Source organism: Hypomesus transpacificus, chromosome 13, assembly GCF_021917145.1.
Source record: "Hypomesus transpacificus isolate Combined female chromosome 13, fHypTra1, whole genome shotgun sequence".
NCBI classification, from domain to species: Eukaryota; Metazoa; Chordata; class Actinopteri; order Osmeriformes; family Osmeridae; genus Hypomesus; species Hypomesus transpacificus.
Window position 1 is genome coordinate 3,604,503 of NC_061072.1, and position 20,212 is coordinate 3,624,714.

Sequence of the window (20,212 nt, forward strand, 5' to 3'; positions counted from 1 at the left end):
TGAAAAAGAGATGGATCGTACCAATCCTCCCATTACACAGTGGAAGAATCTGGAGAGGTTACCCTGCGCTCCGTTTACACAATACGTCAACAAAGCAAGATGAATGACTGCAACATTACTGTCTCGGGTAAACCCAATTAGAGATCTTGTTCACTGCACCCCCCCCCCATCCTGTTATCTTTTTTGCCTCTCTCTCCTCTCCACTACACCCCGCCCTCTAGATGGACATCAGTAGGGGTAGGAGGTGACGGGTGGAACAGGGGCTTCTCTTGGCTGCTCTACCATACATTCACCAAGGACAGTGTGGTCCCTCAGTGGGAAGGAGGACAGCCAGTTCAAGCTGGGGAGCAGAGGACAGGGGGAGGAAGGATCAACACCTGTCGGGGGGACGACGACGACTCCATGATGACTTCATGATTAGGCCGTGCGAGTGTCAATGTAAGTGGGTTCAGTGTGTGTGAGCATGCCCGCAGGCCATAAGATGATGGTTAGCGGCTGTTAATCCGCACTAAAGAAACGCCTATCAGGAGCGGACGGGATTGTTTTACTGACCTCACCACTAAGGGCTTTGGGAGTGTGAGGTTACAGCATTTGGTGCTGGACTTGTTGGTGTGAGATAGCCTGATTTCAGGCCAGTGGTGTTAATATCTTTTATAGAGCCAAAGAGCTGGAAACTATCAGGGGATCAAAGCTGGGCCGCTGAGCGTGGGCTGTCCTATCAAATGACGTGTTATTCTGACGAGCTAAAGTCTTAATTAGTCCTCCCTGTCTGACTCGGACAGGCAGAACCACAACATCTGTCCAGCACACACACACACACAGGCTTAGAGTCCAACCTTCTCGCAAACAAATACCAGGGGCCTCATGTATAAAAGTTTGCGCAGCTTTCATACCAGAAGAAAAGTACCTAAGCACAGAAATATTCACATGCATAAAACCGGTCGCACGCCAGGTCCTGCGCACCTTTTATAAATCACAATCAACGTGAGATTGACCGCACATGAACGATCCACTGACCCCGCCTTGCAGAAGGACTACAATTGCGCTCCTGAGGTCATTTCTTTGTCTGAATTACCGTATTTCTTCGAATAAACGCCGCCCTTGAATAAACGCTGCACCAAAAATGAATGTTATTTAATAAACGCCATGGAAAATGGCTAATCACGCAAAAAAGAAAACATTCACAGACTGTGAGATCGAAGTTCAGACAATACAGGTGGAGGCGAGAAAAATGTGTCCTGTTTGGCGGCCTCTCATCAGGTAGTAGCGACAAAAGAAAGTCCGCTAAATTTTTTACCTTTCTTTTTCTTTTTTTACCTGTAGCATTTACCTGTAGATTTAGCTAAATATAAAGTGCATTACAAATACAATTATTATTATTATTCTATGGTCTTAAATGCTGTGGGTTTGGAGAACCGGACCATGGCAGAAATTAAGAAGAAATTGTCCTAAGTAAAACTCGAAATTAAGAAACGAGTGGTGGTGCATCGTAACAGCATGGCAGGTATAGGGTTAGGGTGAGATGCATTTCCTTTGTAATTTTGTCATTCGTTTGACACCCTCAAGTTTCACAGAAGTTATTAAATGGTGGTGGATTAAACAGTAGACTAGCATTTCCCGTTTGGGTTTTGGCATTTTGATGTGATCATCCAAAATAATGATCAAACTTTTATTTTTATGTTTTTTGAATAATTAACGTCATAGACGCATGACAGTAACTATAGTGGAAACTTTATATTCTTATGTTTTGTGAGTTTCTGCACTTTTCATTTAGAATTCACCAAGTTACAGAGCCAGACAAGACTTTGCGGACGGTCCGCGCATTTTCACGTCTGCTCAAAAGTTTCCGTGACGGCCCGGACATTCTCATGTCAAGTACATTTTTATACATCACACCGTGTGCGTGAAAACCAGTGTACGCAAGCTTTTCGTGCGTACGCAACGTTTATACATGAGGTCCCAGGTCCCTTGGTATCTGAGGTGCAAATCTATACCATGTAAACAAGGGTACACTGGGGGGAGAGACATATAGTACATAATGTTTGAGAAAGCGCATATAGTACGAATTCTGTATGTAACACTGTGGAGACTGATTTGTAAATATGAAAGGGGGGGTTACATATAACAATGTCCACTGAAATCTGGTCACCCCCTCATACTGTAGGAACCATCAATACCACCCCTCATGCTGTAAGTATCACCAATACCACCCGCATACTGTAGGTATCACCAAGACTACATAAATGGCCTGCTACACAAAAGTGTAGTTGTAGGTGGCAGATGACACACACATGCACGCACCACCGGCCAAGCGAGCATACACACACACATACTGCCATCTAACTCCAGTGGAGCTTGTCGCTGCACAGCGGTGGCAGCACCTCACTGTTTATCAATCAGCAGGAAGTTAATGAGGCGCGGGAAGGGGGGGGGGGTTGAGCCCTCCATTTAATATGCATTATGAGTAGACTGGTCTGCTGCGGAGGGGATGAGGAGTGGGGGGGTTGTGGGAGGTTGACTGACAGGGAGACAACCAGATGGAGGCGAGGGGAGCAATGCAAGTCAATCCAGAGATGGGTGGAACACGGATCAATGACTTCATGGATGGGGAACCTGCCCCAGGTGACAGCTGCGTGACAGGGACACAACAGATCAAGGATATGACAATCAGTAAGATGGCCACCAACATGTTCCTGTCACCACCATTGCTAGGTACCTCACAACTAGGATGGAAACGTTCAGTACGGTCTCTAAGGTAATGCTGTATTTATTAGATAGGCATAAAAACCACAGTTATGTTAGCTATGTTTAGCAGGCCATCTCTAAAGGAAAGATACAAATACATCTTCAACAGTTGAAACAATGTAATGTTGCTTACCTGCCAGTGAATATGAAAGACAGACAGGAGAGAAGACACTTTGAGATCTTCTTGAATGTCAACCGCTAAATGTCAAACCTGTTTTCTGCACCAACTTATGGGTTCGACTTCTCTAGAATTGATTCCTGCTAGTGATAAAACAGTCCCAGACAAATTAGCTTTCTCATGAAGATTATACATGTCGTTTGATGGTACCAAATGCTAGTCTGACTGCGCTTACAACAGAATTCAAGTAAAGTGGAAGACATGACATAATGGATGTCCTATAACATCATTGGGGGAACATGTTTGTAAGAGTTGACAAGTCATTCTAGCCTGCCTGTCTGACAGTGTAAGTTCCTTCCAGTGTTTTACAAGGTGATTCAATCTTATCAGGGTCAAAGCACAGCTGCAACTCCTGATGTTGGGCCTAAGCGGAGATGGGTGACAAAACTAAATGATCTGTGTCCGACACAGCTACATTTTCTCAAGGAAATGTTGCACACGAATTGCTAGAGAACCCATGAACATCACAATAATGCAGTGGCATGTCATGACCAAAATGAATGCTGTATTAATTTAGCGTGAGCATCACGTCATATCATCAAAGCATGAATACAAATTACTTAGTTGCTGTTCCATGACTTGTAGTCTGAGATACGCTATCAATGCTGCTATCCGAGGAAGTCTGTGATGTGGTCTCAAACTGTTGGTCGGTGTGGTAGGGATTCACTTCAGACTTGGTCAAAATAACCAGTGGAATAGAGTGGCTGTGGCAAGGACACCAGCCGAGATTTTAATGAAGATATCCGGTCAAGGAGAAAAGGCAGATGGAGAAAAGGTGAAAGGGAAGGTGATGTCGTGTAAAATGTGAATAACCACCTATCTGGATCCCATACTAGCCCAATTCTGTCTTAAAATCTGGCAAATTAATGTGTATTCAGGCATAGCACTTTTACAAACCCTGGGTTCAACCCCCAGCTAGGAGGATGAAGAAACTTCCAAAAATTTAACCATTGCAATGAATAAGCCCACTTTTTGCAGTGCAAGCGACAACCAATAAGAAGCCACAGTAAATCAGGTTATCTAAGTGCACTCAATTGTCCCAATCAAATGACATCCTGTCATTGAAGAAAGCTCATATCAGTTTACATCTCCACTGAAACCCTCTTTAATAATGAACTACTCCATTAATTTCAATATCTGATCACAATATCGACACCAGGGGTCTTCAATCCCATCTCTGAAATACCAGTTGAATCAATATCGATTGATTGATTTCTCAGCCACCCCCCTCCTCCCCAACCTGTCTCATTAAACTCAGCCAACATCTTAATCAGGGAAATGTAGGCTGTTCCCTAGGTTAAGTATGACAAACAACAAACAAGCGGAGCTGTTTCATGCAGGGGGACGCGAGACATAGCGCCTCATTAGCAGCGCGTCACTGGCAGCGAGTCATCACTCAGTAGGGGCACACCTTCTTAGCAGGGCGGGCTATTTAATCAGGATATCGCTGCACTCTGCTTTAATAGTGCGACACAGGTTGCTTCTGTTAATCTGCTGCCTCCGCCTCCCCGGCCTCCACCCTTGGTTCTGTGTTTCCTGTTGTAGGTGGAATGCGTCGCTGCTCTCTGCTCGGAGGTCGAGACGGTGTCTCCGTTGGGTGCGGCAGGGAGCCGATGCAAGCAGAACCATAATGCCAAATCAATTGTTACAACGATGTGTTGTACCGTGTGAATAAAGTATCAAGTAAATACTATACTGAGTCCGCCTACCTGAACCTGCTCACTCAGTGCCTGGAGAGTCTACTTAGCACTAAGTCTCTGCTTCATAATCATAATGAGTGTGTAAATATTTAGAGCAGATGAACTCATACTTTAAATAGCCGACAATGCTGTAAATTAATTAAGAACATCAACGGATACAGTACATTTAAAAATAAATACCAATGAGGCAACATCTTTGAAATGATGTACTTCACTTTCATGTGGGAGGTAACAAGTGAACAATTGCTTTAGATTGGAGAACAGTAGCATGTCTCCAGGTCAACACTGCCAACATCTCCTCACTGCAAGAGCAATTTTTCGAGGAGAAAGAAAGCCATGATGGCTGTAATCTCTGTATGACATCAGGGCCAGAACCATGGACTAGGCTGCCCTGCCCTCCCCTGTCTGTCAGTCTGTTTTCAGTCTGTCTTATTTCAGCCTTTAGTGTGTGGCATGAACACAGCTGTTACAGCGGATGTGCCAGCTAAAGAGTTGTGCCAATGTGTGTGTATGTGTGTATGTGTGTCTGGTGGTGGGGAGATGGAAGGGGATTGATGAGGAGAACAAACAAGCTATGGTGGATGTTTCTGATTTAATTTACAAAAGCTGTGTCCAATAATGTTAGCCAACATCCAGCTCAGGGCTCGGCCGACACTACAGTGGCAACGGAATCCTGGAAAGGAAGTGAAGTCGAGAATAGCAAGCAGGAAGGAAAATACAGCTCTAGTTCTTCAATACTGACTGAGCAGTAGAGCAGTCAGCTACACTGAAGCCATGTCCTTCTATTCTCATTAATGGGGAGGGTGGGGGGCAAAACAAACTCCTCTCCTACTAGTTTCACACAGAGAAATGGGGTCACAGAGGACTAGCTGACAGTCTCTGGGACTTGACGGCTCATTACGATTCCTGACGTCTGCTGATGTCTGGTAGACCTCGGGGCCTTCGCCGTTCCTGGGTGGTTAATTGGTCAGACTCGGCCGGTCTAATAGAATGCACATTAGCAACGGTGGCACGCAAGTACTGCCAAAGCTGTCACCTGGAGATTGATACTGTTGAGCCCAGGCATGCCAGGCAAAATCAATACGTGTCATCTTTATGTAACGTGTCGGTGATGGATGACTCAAAAGGATACCAATTACAGCAGCAGGATGATGGATACCTACTCAACAACAGAGGATTAATTGGAATTAAGGGAGGAACACAATCCTAATATTTAATGAAGTATGGCGGTTATAATGATGATGATGAGGCAGACCACAAAAGACAGGGAGGCCGGGCGTCATCCATAAGAATCTAGAAAAAGGAACGGGGAATTTAGTTACAGAAAGCAGTTCTTCTGCAGTGTCCTTGTTCATGTTTACCGACCCAATACATTATAGACCAGCAAAGACTGAATAGAGACATTTGGAGTAGCTCTACCCACATGTCTAGATCTTCTAGACATTTTTAGATATACAGTATTAAAGGTGTACCCACAATTCTAGGTATTGGTATACTAGATATTCCCATAATTGTAGATAAACTGAATACTAGATAAGCCTGTCCTAACATTTGTCAGTATACGGTTGGGAGCTTTACATCTGCCGAATTTCAACTTCATACAATGCATGGTTCTAGAGATAATCGAGCCACAGATAGACAGACACAGAAACCTGCCTTTATAATTACACTAGAGCAGCGCCTGTTGGTGGTGCATGCTCATGCAGTGCCCTTTGAGGGCGATTGTGAGTATTATTATTTATCGCGACATCCATGGCTCCACTGTTCAGCTCAACATGGCGTTGAACATGTTTATACTTAATTATTTCAAAACAATCATCCTAACAATCTCACACCTGCAACACTCAACACTGCAAATCATTTGGTACAGAGCAATAAACCTGCTGACTTGCAACTTTATACTATGCCAAATTATTGAGATAATAGAGCCACAGTAACACTAACATTTCAGAATGAGAATCAAGTTTATTGACACATATGTTTTCACATACAAGGTGATGTTAGTGCAGCCAATAAACATAGCAGTACAATATATAAAGAAAGATAAACACAAGTACTGTGGTAAGGCTATATATCAAATATAGGACACACATCAAAAAATATATAAACACTCACAGAGAACACAGACACACAGACAGTGGTACTTGCCTTTATAGTTAGTCCAGCTTGCTAGATTACCTAAATTAACTACTGTAGTTAACAGCTAGCTTTTGCGTAGTAATTCAATAAACCATGTGGACATCGGTAGCGTGTATTTTTTGGACTGTTATAACAATAATAAACAATTGAAATGGCTTTCAAAACAAGGGCAATCAAAATAATACATAAGCTATTGCTAGATTAGATCCGTCCGGCCTGTAGTTATTACTCCAGCACAAACTGGGAAAAATGAACATTATTAATATCCTAACTGCGTTTTTAAGTCAGAGGAGGGGGCAGAGTTTGTTGTCCTCATGAAAATTATTTCCGATAGTAATGAATGTTTTTGACTAGAATCACTTTAAAATGATGAAATCAGAGAAATTGAGTAATTTAGGAACAGTCCAACAGTCTCGTCAAATGCAAATAACCACAACACTTAACTCTACAAATGCACTGGCAATTCTTTTCAAAATTATATTATTTTTTAATTCAAAGCAATTTGCCCAGTGATTGAACAGTTGTAGAACAGTTGAAGAACATTAACCAGTAGCGGAGCCAGAGGGGTGTCCTGGGTGGCACTGGACACCCCTGACATCTGATTGGCCACCCTGGGTGCCACCCCAAAATGTATTCGCTATTGGAAATTTGATGCTGATTGACATCTCATTGGACCTCAATAGAGAGAGGTATTTATTTTGCTGTGTTGCGGTGCATTATTCAAATCGAAGAGAGACGTTTGTTGCCAGATACAGAAGAATAAGAAGAACAGCCAATAGAATAGAGAATATTTCCACAGCTCGACAAGCTCTTTTCGCGATTGACAAAGGCATAATATTTGAAGTAAGTTTTAAGGTGTGCATTGGGTTTAGGTTTCCTTTTTACGAATGTTGATTAGCCTAGCTGTGTAGGTTAATGTTAGAACTTCGACTCCAAAAACAGACAAACTGAGACAGTCAGTAGGCTACCGTAATTTTCGGAAAATAAGCCGCGGCTTGTACTGTACAGTTTACTTGTGCGGTTAATATTTCGAAGCAGTTTATAATCCGGTTTTACAACAAAAAAGTGGCTTTGTCTCAAGATCTCTACAGACCGTGCAGCTAATTTAATGCTCAACACTTGAACTGGGGCTTATTACTTGAAAGAGGAATTATTTAGGCTACCGTGTCATCTCAGTGACACTATCAGGGCTTGGAAATACAGTGACCTGCTAAAGTAGGCGAATGGCTAGTAGACCCAGTGAAATGTTATAGGCTAGCTAGCTCTAGTAAAATAACACATCGCTTACAACATATCACAGCATCGCTTACAACATTACTAATTCAACTTTGGTAGAGTAACCAAGCTCTTTGTAAGTTCGTTTTAGATCTAATTGTATATGATTTTGTGGACAACAAGACACGGAGGCGGTCTCTTTTCATTACTTACTTACTTATTTTACCACTGCCCTTCTTGACATCGGTCTTTGAACAGCCCTCACTGATTTCACATATGCTTTCAGCATCAAGCCTACGGCAACTCCCGAGGGACAAAACACCCTTGTCCATTATCACATAAAAAAGTCTGCTACAGTAGGCTATCCTCAGGATTTGCAAGCTAGCTAAACTTATACTATATCTAAAATAATTGTGTAGACATAACAATGGATTCTGCCACTAAATGAGTGACCTGGCTTTATTTCTGGATATACTATCCACAACCGAAGTGTGTTACACAATGCTGTAAGATCGCTTGGTACCCAGAATGCCCTGCGGCAAGCTGAAAAGCTACTAAGTTAAAGGCATTAGCTTAGTTAAATAAGCATTGTTTGGAGTGTTGTGTTTGTTCTGTTTTGAAATGTGTAATGCTATGGTCTTTAGAGAATTTGAGTGTTCACCCTAATTAGGAATGTTGTGTAGTTAGATGGCAAGTAAGCATTGGTCCGCTCACCATTAACCGGACCAACGGTAACGTTGTTTGCTTTCAAAGTGCGTCTTGTATTCCAATGCAGTTTATACTCGATTTACAAACACAAAATGCTCAATCTGGGGGGGTGCGCCTTATACACGATGCGGCTTATTTTCCGAGTTCCCAATTTAGCCTAACATTGTGTTTACATCTGTGTTAGTAGGTTTAATAAATAATACCTGCACTGTGTACTAGCTTTTACACTGACATTCAAAAATTATACATCCAAAGGCTTTCTTATCACACAGATTTGATTTAGTCTCGTTTAGGCCATTTCCAAAACTTTAGTAATTAGTTAACATAATATATATGAACATAACTATTATACTGTACATTTGTAATGTTACAGTTGGGCAGTCCATTTCTGCTTGATTTCTGCTACCTGTCAAGTCAAATTGCAGTGTTTTTTAAGGTATGTAAATTCACTTAGTTTTGTAAATAAACTATTCACTGTGTTATTTCTGTAACACAGAAATGCTATTATAAATCTTTTTTTCCTAAAAATACTTTGGATGTTCCAGCACTTATAGACCCAGATTATACTGTATATATTAACTAGAGAGGGTACAATTTCTGGGGAAATTGTAGGGTGTGGTTGCTTGCGTTGGTTGCAGGGGTCCGTATTTAAATTACATTTTACAATTGATATTTCTGTGTATTTTATATAAAAATGCATAGCCTACTTATTTATAAAGATTACATATATTTAAAAGCATTTTTTTCTGCTCATTTACAACTCAAGATACTAAGAGTGAAGAGTAGAATGAAATAGTTGTCTTATCATTTCCCCTGCAAGAGGGAATAGTGATTAGAGACCTCATAGTTGAATCAAAATGAATACATTTGGCAGACAGGTGTAAAAATGTACCTAATCTCTATGACTTAAACGTCATTGTAAGTTTTTCCCTTCTCGTGATATTTTCAAGCATTTAGTCTACCCATATTGCATTCATTCATTAATAAAGAACCCCCTTTTGAAGCTTATTTTAACAACAACGTTACCAGCAGTAGCTATCTCAGATGGAATCGCGATTCAAATAGTACCATAGGCTAACTGAAAATATGCGCCCAAAAACGTAAATAAGCTTGCCATTAATTTAGGGGAAAATCACTCATTCATAAACATGTCAGTGGTAGCGATCATGGTCAGTAACAAGGCAAAATGCAATATAGCCCTGCTCTGTGGAGAAGCTGCCCCGGTAATTTGTAGGCTAGTACTACTACTAGACTGTCTTGGTAGCGATTGCGTTGGTTGAATTCGATTTAACGTTACTTCCGTTGTACGGTTTAGGCTGAAATGAATTATCTTCATGAACAGATTGACAAAGTTTAGGCTGTGGCAATGGAGTTCAGGTTAGTAGTCACTAGTCAGATTTCACCTATTGAAAGACTTTTGATTTAAGTAAGGGTAGTGCCGAACATGTGCTGCCGTTTGACTTCCTACTAGTACTGTAAACAGCTGTGGAGATGTTTTTGTTAGCTACTAGACTAGGCTACAGGGTTGCAGTGAGCTACACTGGTTTGAAACCACAGGTAATGATAATTTCACCCACAAGTCGTTTACTTATAATCTAATGTCATAATAAATCCTACAACAAAAATGTATTTGTGAGGAATGTTAATTTTAACGATTGAAAACAGATGCATCATAGACCGCTGTAGTATGTGTTGCCCAGGCAAAAGAGGCTAATGTCATGATGCTAATGCTTCAGTGAAATAGTAGTCTACTGTTTCCGAAAGTAGATGTACTTCCTTAATAATATTAGCTTATATTGTACAATACACATTATAATTGTGCGTCATATCACAAAGTAAAATGAGCAAATAGTTATCACCCAGGCCTCTTTGCATGTGGCGTTTCTGCAGCTGCCTTGCAGTAAAGCAGTTAGCCTAGCCATCTCCCAGAAGTTAACGAGCTGCTAAACTAATGTTCTGCTAGAGATAGTCACGCGGCTTTTCGTGACGTTAGTGACGTTAGTGGCGTCAGTGACTGTGGCTAGCAAGTTAGCCACCGTTAGCTTCACTTTTGCCACAAAAACGTAATTTCTACTTAAACCGTGCAACGGAACGTAAACCCCAATATAAGCCACTCAATGGCTACCAAGACGAAACGTTTGACACCTTGGTTGTGTATGTAGTCCAAATATGAACAAAGTTTTAGGGGGGCAAAAATAAATAATAATAATAACTAGAGAGGGTACAATTTCGGGGGGAATTGTAGGGTGTGCTTGTTTGCGTCGGTTGCAGGTGGGTCCGTTTTTCCTTCTAGTGATATTTTCAAGCATTTAGCCTACTCATATTGCATAATTAATTAAGAACACCCTTTGAAACAACCGAACACCCTTTGAAACAAGCTACTTTAACAACGTTGTCACTAGCAGTATTTCAGATTGAATTGCGATTCAAACAGTACCGTCTGCTAGCTGAAAATAAGCCCCCCAAAACGTAAATAAGTTTGATATTATTTAGGGGGACATGGCTAATTCAAAAGCAGTTTGCTAGAGGCAAGCTAGCTGCTGGTGATAGCCACACTTCACTGATTGTTTGAAAGCGCCGGAAATGAGAATGTTTCTTTTGACATAATAATAGCTGTGCCATTGAAGACAGTACTGTAGCCTACTATTTTACACTGCCAGTGGGCGAGCCGAGTCTGTGACTCTGAGGTTAACGTCAAAACAAGACGCGGTCTCACTCAAATTCCAAGTTTTACACAAATCACAAAAATATGCTGACCCGCTGGCTGTCTTTGCAATCACCATATCTTTAAAACACTGCTGTCCATTTTGATGTAGAATTGACCCTGGTACGAAATTAAGAAAATACTCGACAACAGCTGCCGCAATCGTCCATGGAGGCTGACGGGGCTCTCACGTAGCAAACAAATCAACGTTTTTACAGCAACCTACATTAAAATCTCACCACCTGGCTGTCTTCACAATAGTCATATCGTCATAACATTTCCCTCTTTCTGGTTTTTCGTGTAAAATTGAACTATAAAATTAAGAAAATACTACTATGACGCTTTCTAGCATGGCCTAAAAGACTAGGCGGTCTCACGGGCGACCCGCACTCGCTCAAATTACAAAGACTTTCACGACCTAAATGAAAAATCCGAAATTGCAGTTCCACTCGAAATTGTTTTCTCAACAAAGTCCAATGGTTGGGAATTTTTGGGGGTGGTATTTTTCATTCATAATCCAAGCTCCAACTTGCGTGCTAGAACGTCTCTATCACCTTGTATCCATGCATCGTAGCTAACGTGTGTTGACGTAGTGACAGAATGCACTTTTTTGCCACAAAAACGTTGTAACCTCCTAAACTGTGCAACGGAACGTAAATCCGAATAGAAGCAACGCAATCGTGACCAAGACGAACATTTTGACACCTACGTTGTGTATGTAGTCCAAATATTGACTAAGCCTTAGGGGCGCGAAAATAAACAATAAATAATAAATATATATGTGAGATAACAATGGTTGTGCCCTTCCCAAAGGCAAACACACCCAATAATAACAGTGACCCAAGACTCTGGACTATGGACCCCCTGAAGTAGCCTTGGCTGCCCCTTGGCCACCCCATGTATAAAACTCTAGTTTCGCCACTGACAACACCGGTATCAAAACTGTAGGCTGGTGGATTTTTGTTAGTTCATAGATACATATACGGTTATGAATAATCACAATTAAAATCACTAAATAGATTTAATGCTATTTTTGCGCATATTGTATAGCCCTGATATTCACAAGATATCCCCACGTCTAGGCCTCATTTACAAACATTGCGACTGCAGCTTAATCTGCGCCTTCGCCCAACCGCAAATATCGCACGGTGTATTTCGGCATTTTGCGTGGTATTTATCAAACCAGATCCTCGTCGGGCAATCAGTGCCTTACTCCTTAAGAAATACATCTCTCCTCCCATCTCTTTGCGGATCACACCCACTTTCCCTTATACCCTCCCAGCAGCGGTAATCTGCATTTTTTTCTCAAGTGTGCTGCCTTAATAAATACATTTTTTATGTCTTTACCCCCTATTTTACGCCTGATATGGGCGCAATCCTGTTAGTAAATGAGGCCTACAGTGTGCTAGATATCCCTGCATGTGGCCTCAAGTCTGTGAAGGGGAGTGATGAAAAGGGCACATGCAAGGAAACATCTGTTAAGAATGAAGCGTACCCCTTGAGAAGCTCAACAGAAGTTAAAGGGCTGCAGTCCCCTGAACACCCACCCACACACACAAGTCTACCAGCTGTCAATCAAAACAATCAGATCCTGTGTCTATTACTATTCAAACCTTTAGCACATTTCCTGCTTCTGGGAATCTACAACAGAGGGACCCTTGAGCTGGGAGTCTCCTGTACCCGAGCCCAGAGCTGACTAAGACATGTCACAATCACTCCTGTTTGACAAAGATACTGAAAACCTTATAAATTGTAAATGTTTTACTGCCAGAGTAAGAAAGATGAAAACCTTGACAAAACCTATTTTGACATATTTTCAGTTTGTAGAACTTCTCATTAGCTATCTGACTTGGAAGAACTTAGGAGCCCGGGGCCCGGAACAATGTTCATTTAATACTGCATCTACCATTGCATGGGAGTGTGCGCAAACTCCCAGTTTAAATCTGTATTTTCATTGTATCTGGTATCTGGAATCCTCAAGTGCATGCTAATGACGTCACCTATATAATGTCTATCTGAGACACACTGTAAATGAGCAAGTGTCTGTGACTTAAACCTCCCCGCAAACCATGATCTCACACACAAACACACACCAACACACACCAACACACAGGTCACGTAGGGGTGAACCTCTCGTTTCCGAGAAAAACTACCAATGGTAACTTTACTGCTTATGATGTCACTGTTACCCATAGGGCAATGGAAAGTATTAGCAATCACATGTTCTAAATCAAAGGCGATTTCAATCACACTGGGAACTCTTCCTAATCTAAAGATACAGCACTTCACTCAGGCAACAGTGCTTCTGACATGTGCAAGCAATTAAAGCAAAATTCAGATTGGTAACAAGGTTAAGTTCTGCGTCTTTCTTCAAAACATACAAAAATGAATTATGAGGAACAAAAAAAAAATCTGTTTTGTTGGCCAATAATGTTGTAATCTGAAACAAATTAAGCAAAGCGCCAAACTAGAACTCTCTCAAATCCTCTTTCTCGCTCTAAAGTGGTTTACTGGAGAGGAGATTCATCTCTCTTCCTCTCTGTGCCCCCTGGACTTTTTATCCATCTGTAAAGCAAGTATGTTGCTATGCCTACCATACTCTTTGAGAACAAGCTTTTGTGTGTGAGTGTGTGTGTCTGTCTGCAGGATGGTGAAAGATGGAAGAAAATCCTTTTTGCTCCTTCAGCAAGCCAATCAGCAACACCAGCTCCCAAATGGATGTTCAATCTTGAGTACTCAGCTCAGTGGATCTATGTTGTGACACTGCATGCATGTACTATATATGCATACATTACTACACTGCTGAAAAGCTGTGACCCTTGTATTGTTAGCCAACAGGCTTTTCCTCATTCATGCATTTGACAGCCCAAAAGGACATCGAGCTTAGTTGAATAAGGCTGTAAATAAAACACATACACAGATTATTTTTGAAGGACACAGTCTACAGGGGCAATACTGTACTATAGCTTTGAATTTTATGAGACAGAATTAATCTGCACCCATCAAACATGTATTGGATCAAACTGTGGCTGGTGCATCTGTGAAACGCTTGGCTAGCCCTGTATCTAGGTTAAGGCCGGGGGAGTGCATGTGCGTTAATTTAGAGGGTGGGTCTCACTAATACAGAGCTTTGAGGTTTTGCCCATTTATTCAAATGCTTCAATTTTCACATGAATTGGCCCACAGCCAAAGTGTTGTACATCTATATTCATTGCAAACCTCATAGTGGAACTAATGAGTGACTTGGGAACTTCAAACAATCAACCCTATTATTCTTTTAACGTAGTAAACAAGTGCATAAAAACACCACCTTTAAATTAATTGAACCTGTCTGCTAACACGCCCTGCTTCTCTCCATATTTCTGGCTTCAGTCCTCTGCTTCGCAGGTCTGGAGGGAAATAAAATAATGAAAAATTCCTCAACCCTTTTTACTGTGTTCCACCCTTTATGTTGTCTCTACACAGGCAAATGTATTCTTTCTTTTGTTGGAACTAATTGTGTTAGCCCCTGATGTTCCTAGCCCTGAGTCTAACTCTGACCTTATTTTAATGTCTTCCTCCTGAAAATGTCAACTGTGAACATACTGGGGATGCTGAACCTATGAGGAGGCAGAGGAGTGAGGGGTTAAGGGTTAAGGGAGAGGCGGGTTGGTCTTCACACGTAAAACACAAATACTTGAGGGTCTAAAGAGAAATGACTCTGTAACAAAGAGAAGAAACAGCACTTGTGTCTTTTATCGGATCCCCTCTGTCTCCAGACGCTGTGTCTCTGACAGTATGATTGATTTTCAGATGAGATACTACAAGCTCATCAATCAGCCCTGCCCCATTAAACAGGGGAGGGTGCCAGTCTTCCTTACTTTCTCCCCCTCCCTTCTTCTTTCCCTCCCTATCCTCATCTCCCTCCCTCTATCTAGGCCGCCACTTAATTTACCTAATGCGTTCAGGAAGTAGGACGTTATTGTCCTTCCGTAAGCAATTGTTTGTAAACATTGAGTCGTATATCACAAGCTGCAGATGGGACTGGCAGCTGGTGCGCATCCATTCTGCATCATCACAAAGCCAATCACTGAAGGGGAAAAGGTGAGTTTGATCAACTTGCAGTCATTTACTACTCCCAAAACAGTTTAGAAGCCGGCCTTAAAAAAAACATCTATCGATGAGTTAGTTATGTCAAGTAAATATTTTCCTTTTTGGGGGGTCATGTGATGTGACATGTTAAAGACAATTCTCAATGTTCGCTTCTCACATGAGTCTACATGACTTTTCTTTCTCAAGCCAGAGTGAGTTAGTAGCTTGGCAGTGACCCCTGCTCAGGGAGTTTCTGGTGACTGGGAGGGGTTCACTTGCGTTCCAGCCCCACACCTCTGGGTTCCCTGCACACTGCAACATTTCACAGCCTCTCCCACCAAGCCCTGGCAGATCTCACTGTTGTTCCTGCTCCTGTGACACCTACCTCTGACGACTCCTGATACTTGACATCTGTCCACAGGCAATTGATCCTGCAGCGAGGTCAACAGACCACACAAAGCCAACATCAAGTCACACCTGTAGAGTCTGATCTGACCACATCAGTCAAACCTAATCGGCCTCTGCTGATTACCCACCAAACCCTGATGCAAAGGAACCATAGAGTTGGGGGGGGGGCTTCCCCCTCTGCTTGTGATGCCCTCCCGCCCTCCATATTCAACCCTACAATGAGTGACCACAACAGATTCTCTCTCCCCAGCGCTTGTCTGGGATTTCTGCTACACTGGTAAACTGGAACAGACCCTGGGTTTACGTTAAGTTCCAGACATCATTAAGATGTTGCAAGTCCATTGCCCTTCAGGCTCTGCAGGACCTTCTCCAACACTCCAAACAATCCTAGTGACCAGCTGGACAGACAGGCTTTCTTTTCTCTCCAGCTCTTAGACGCTGTGTTCTGGCCTGTCTAATGCATGTCACTTCCTAGTTCAGTCAGTGACCCAGTGTGGGGGAGGCTTGGTCATACTGTGGTCAGTGACATGAAGATGGAGATCAAGTGGAGCGGATATTTCCCCCTGGCTTAAGGCTGCATTAATTCTCAATCTCTGTCTCCCCCTTTCTCTCTGTCTCACTCTCTTACTCTCTTTTTAGCCACGGCATGTGTCTGTGTGTCAGTCTATCTGTCCTCTTGCCTGCCTGCTTGTTAGTCTGACTGTCAGTTTGAGTGAACAATGACCTCGATATGTGTCTAGGGGTAGCAGTCCTTGGGTTCCAGTTTGGATGCACTCAGATCATGTGCCTTAATTTCCCTATCCCCTCTGGCTGGCCATGCTCTATAGAAAAACAGATCTGACTTTGATATTCAGTATTTAGTAGGAGTGGAATGGTCCATGTATTTGTATCGAACCTAAACGGTACTGGCGTCACGGTTCGGTGCATGAATTTACACGGAGAATACACGGTATTAAAATTGCAAAAACTTGCATGCAAATGAATTAATGTAATATGGAACTACTGTTAGATACTTGTGTTCTTTAGGGACACCTAATCAGTAGCCCCGCCTTAATTCTGATTGGCGCCGCCGCCTGTGTAGCCGAGCTAGCTAGCATTACTAACGGTGCGTTCACACTGCAGCGGAGCGGGTGGCGCGTCTGCTTCCAATTCATTTTAAATGAAACCAGGCGTTGACGCTTGCGTAGGGCATTGTGGGAAGGCTAGTGGAGCGGAGCATTGCAAGTTGGATTTTCTCAACTTTATGTAAATGAGAAGCGTGAAAACCCTAGCGTTGGCCAATCAGATTGGTTTCTTGTTTCTTGTAACGTAGCAACCGTTGGTCATGGTAAACATTTTCTAGGTTTCAAGATGTAGGAGAAACTTATCGTATACGTGTCTACGCACCCAGTCTTGGGTACTCCTCTGTACAATTAAAGAGACGTTAACAAAAAAATATATACCTGACGCAGGGTTGCCAAGGTTGTAGGTGTCCCTGGTGTGTTAAATTCAATCTCGTCACATTAGCTAGCTACGTAGCTCTAACTTTCTTCTGTGCCAGCTGCATACTACAGGCCTAGTCTAGCTAGTCTAGTTCACCCAGCACATGATTTACATTTATGCATTTAGTAGACGCTTTTATCCAAAGCGACTTCCAAGACAGAGCTTTAGAGCTTTTGATTGACATTCAACGTTGAAATGCTGATTGGCAGTCACCAGTTGGGGAACTAGAGTTTTATACATGGGGTGGCCAAGGGGTGGCCAAGGCTACTTCAGGGGGTCCATAGTCCAGAGTCTTGGGTCACTGTTTTCATTGATCTATACAATACTGGAACATCCAAAGTATTTTTGGGAAAAAAATCTCAAGCAGGGATTTATAATAGCATTTTTGTGTTACAGAAATAACACAGTGCATAGTTTATTTACAAAACAAAGTGAATTTACACACCCTAAAAAACACTGTAATTTGACTTGACAGGTAGCAGAAATCAAGCAGAAATGGACTGCCCAACAACATTACAAATGTACAGTATAATATTTATGTTCATATATAATATGTTTACTAATAGCAAAGAAAAGTTTTGGAATTGGCCAAAACAAGACAAAATCAAATCTGTGTGATAAGAAACCCTTTGGATGTATAATTTTAAAATGTCTGTGTACAAGCTAGTACACAGTGCAGGTATTATTTATTATACCTACTAGGGGTGGAACCGTACACTGAAGTCACGGTTCAGACATCACGGTTCGGTACGAGTTCGGTACAATGGGGGGAAAAGCAAAACGAAAATGCAGAAGCAGGGCTCCAGACTAACTACTGTACATGCAAGTCTTAGCTAAATGTATGATGCGCTTGTCGATCAGTCCTCCTACACCACGACACGATAGGCTAGCTGAGCAACAGCGCAAACACAGGCAGGGATACAGTAGCAGCAACGCCGGCCCTGGTCCCTTACATATACAACAAAACACAGACGTTGATGGAGCGCGAGTTGTCAGCTGCACCCTCCGTTTCACTAACGACTGATGGTTGGACTTGTGCTACCGAAAGCTACCTCACAGTGACTGCTCATTTTATTGACTGAGTGGGAAATGAAAGCATCAGTTCTACAGACACGGCCCCTGTATGAGCAGCACACAAGCACTCACCTTGCTGAGAAGCTACAGAAGATCGTGGCAGAGTAGACTAGTGAGGCCTGGAAATTTGGAATTTATTGGGTGTGTACAACGTCAGCACACGTTAGCAACAACTCATAGATACTACGCTCTGGATAAAAGCGTCTGCTAGACTAAATGCACGTTCTAGTAAGACAGCAATATCAGCAAGCCCTCAGCATTAGTACCGCAGCTAAAAGTCTAGGCTATTTTTCGATATACTTACACTACGAACATTCATATTTAGCACTGGTGTTGCATAGGCTACGTCTTTAGTGCTGTTGCTGCTAGCTATCTCTGATTCACTCAGGGGCACAGCTCGGCTACACAGGTGGCGGCGCCAATCAGTTTCAGAGCTAAGGCGGGGCTACAGATTGTCCCTAAAGAACACGAATATCTTACAGTAGTTCCGCATTTAATTAATTAATTTAATTAGTGTTTTATTAACGCGAGTTTTATTAATTTCTATACTGTGTATTCTCCGTGTAATTTCACAAGCCGTGACGTGACGCCCGTACCGTACGGTTCGGTACGAATCCATGTACCGTTCCACCCCTAATACCTACTAACACAGATGTAAACACAATGTTGGGCTAAATTGGGAACCGATCTCTCGTCTATCTGATTACCGTATTTTTCGGAAAATAAGCCGCATTGTGTATAAGGCGCACCCCCCCCAGAATGAGCATTTTGTGTTTGTGAATCGAGTATAAACCGCATTGGAATACAAGACGCACTTTGAAAGCAAACAACGTTACCGTTGCGCCGGTTAATGTTGAGCGGACCAATGCTCACGATTGATTACTTGCCATCTAATTAGACAACATTCCCAATCAGGGTGAACACTCAAATTCTCTAAAGACCATAGCATTACACATTTCAAAACAGAACAAACACAACACTCCAAACAATGCTTAGTTAACTAAGCTAATGCCTTTAACTTAGTAGCTTTTCAGCTTGCCGCAGGGCATTCTGGGTACCAAGCGATCTTGCAGCATTGTGTAACACACTTCGGTTGTGGATAGAATATCCAGAAATAAAGCCAAGTCACTCATTTAGTGGCAGAATCCATTGTTATGTCTACACAATTATTTTAGATATAGTATAAGTTTAGCTAGGTTGCAAATCCTGAGAAAAGCCTACTGACATTTCTATGTGATAACGGACAAGGGTGTTTTGTCCCTCGGGAGTTGCCGTAGGCTTGATGCTGAAAGTATATGTGAAATCAGAGAGGGCTGTTCGAAGACCGATGTCAAGAAGAGCAGTGGTAAAATACAAGTTATGAAAAGAGACCGCGTCCGTGTCTTATTGTCCACGAAATCATATACAATTAGATCTAAAACAAACTTACAAAGAGCTCGGTTACACTACCAAAGTTGAATTAGTAATGTTGTAAGCGATGCTAGCCAGGGACGTGCCCATGAATTTTCAAGGGCAGTTGTTCCTCAAAAAATAGCCTGCCTACTGATGATAATAATTCATGTAATGCATTACTTCCATCATTTATTATTTTTGTTAAAACAAAATGTTATACACTAACCATCAGCAGACATTAGCTTAGTTTTCCTACTAACAAATTAGCATGTGATAACGGGCTGGTTGTCTGGTAGGCATGCTAGCCGTCTGATTATTTGGGCTAAACGTGGCAAACTGAGCCTGGATTTATGAAGATTTTAATTGATTTCATAAAACTTGATGATGATAGTTCGT

General features: G+C 42.1%; 1 protein-coding gene across 2 annotated transcripts in view; it reads right to left on the bottom strand.

The window, feature by feature from the left end:
- The window catches only part of LOC124475520 (disintegrin and metalloproteinase domain-containing protein 12-like), a 107,471-nt gene that overhangs the window by 48,771 nt on the left and 38,488 nt on the right, over positions 1-20,212 (bottom strand). The gene's annotated exons all lie outside the window — the stretch shown is intronic.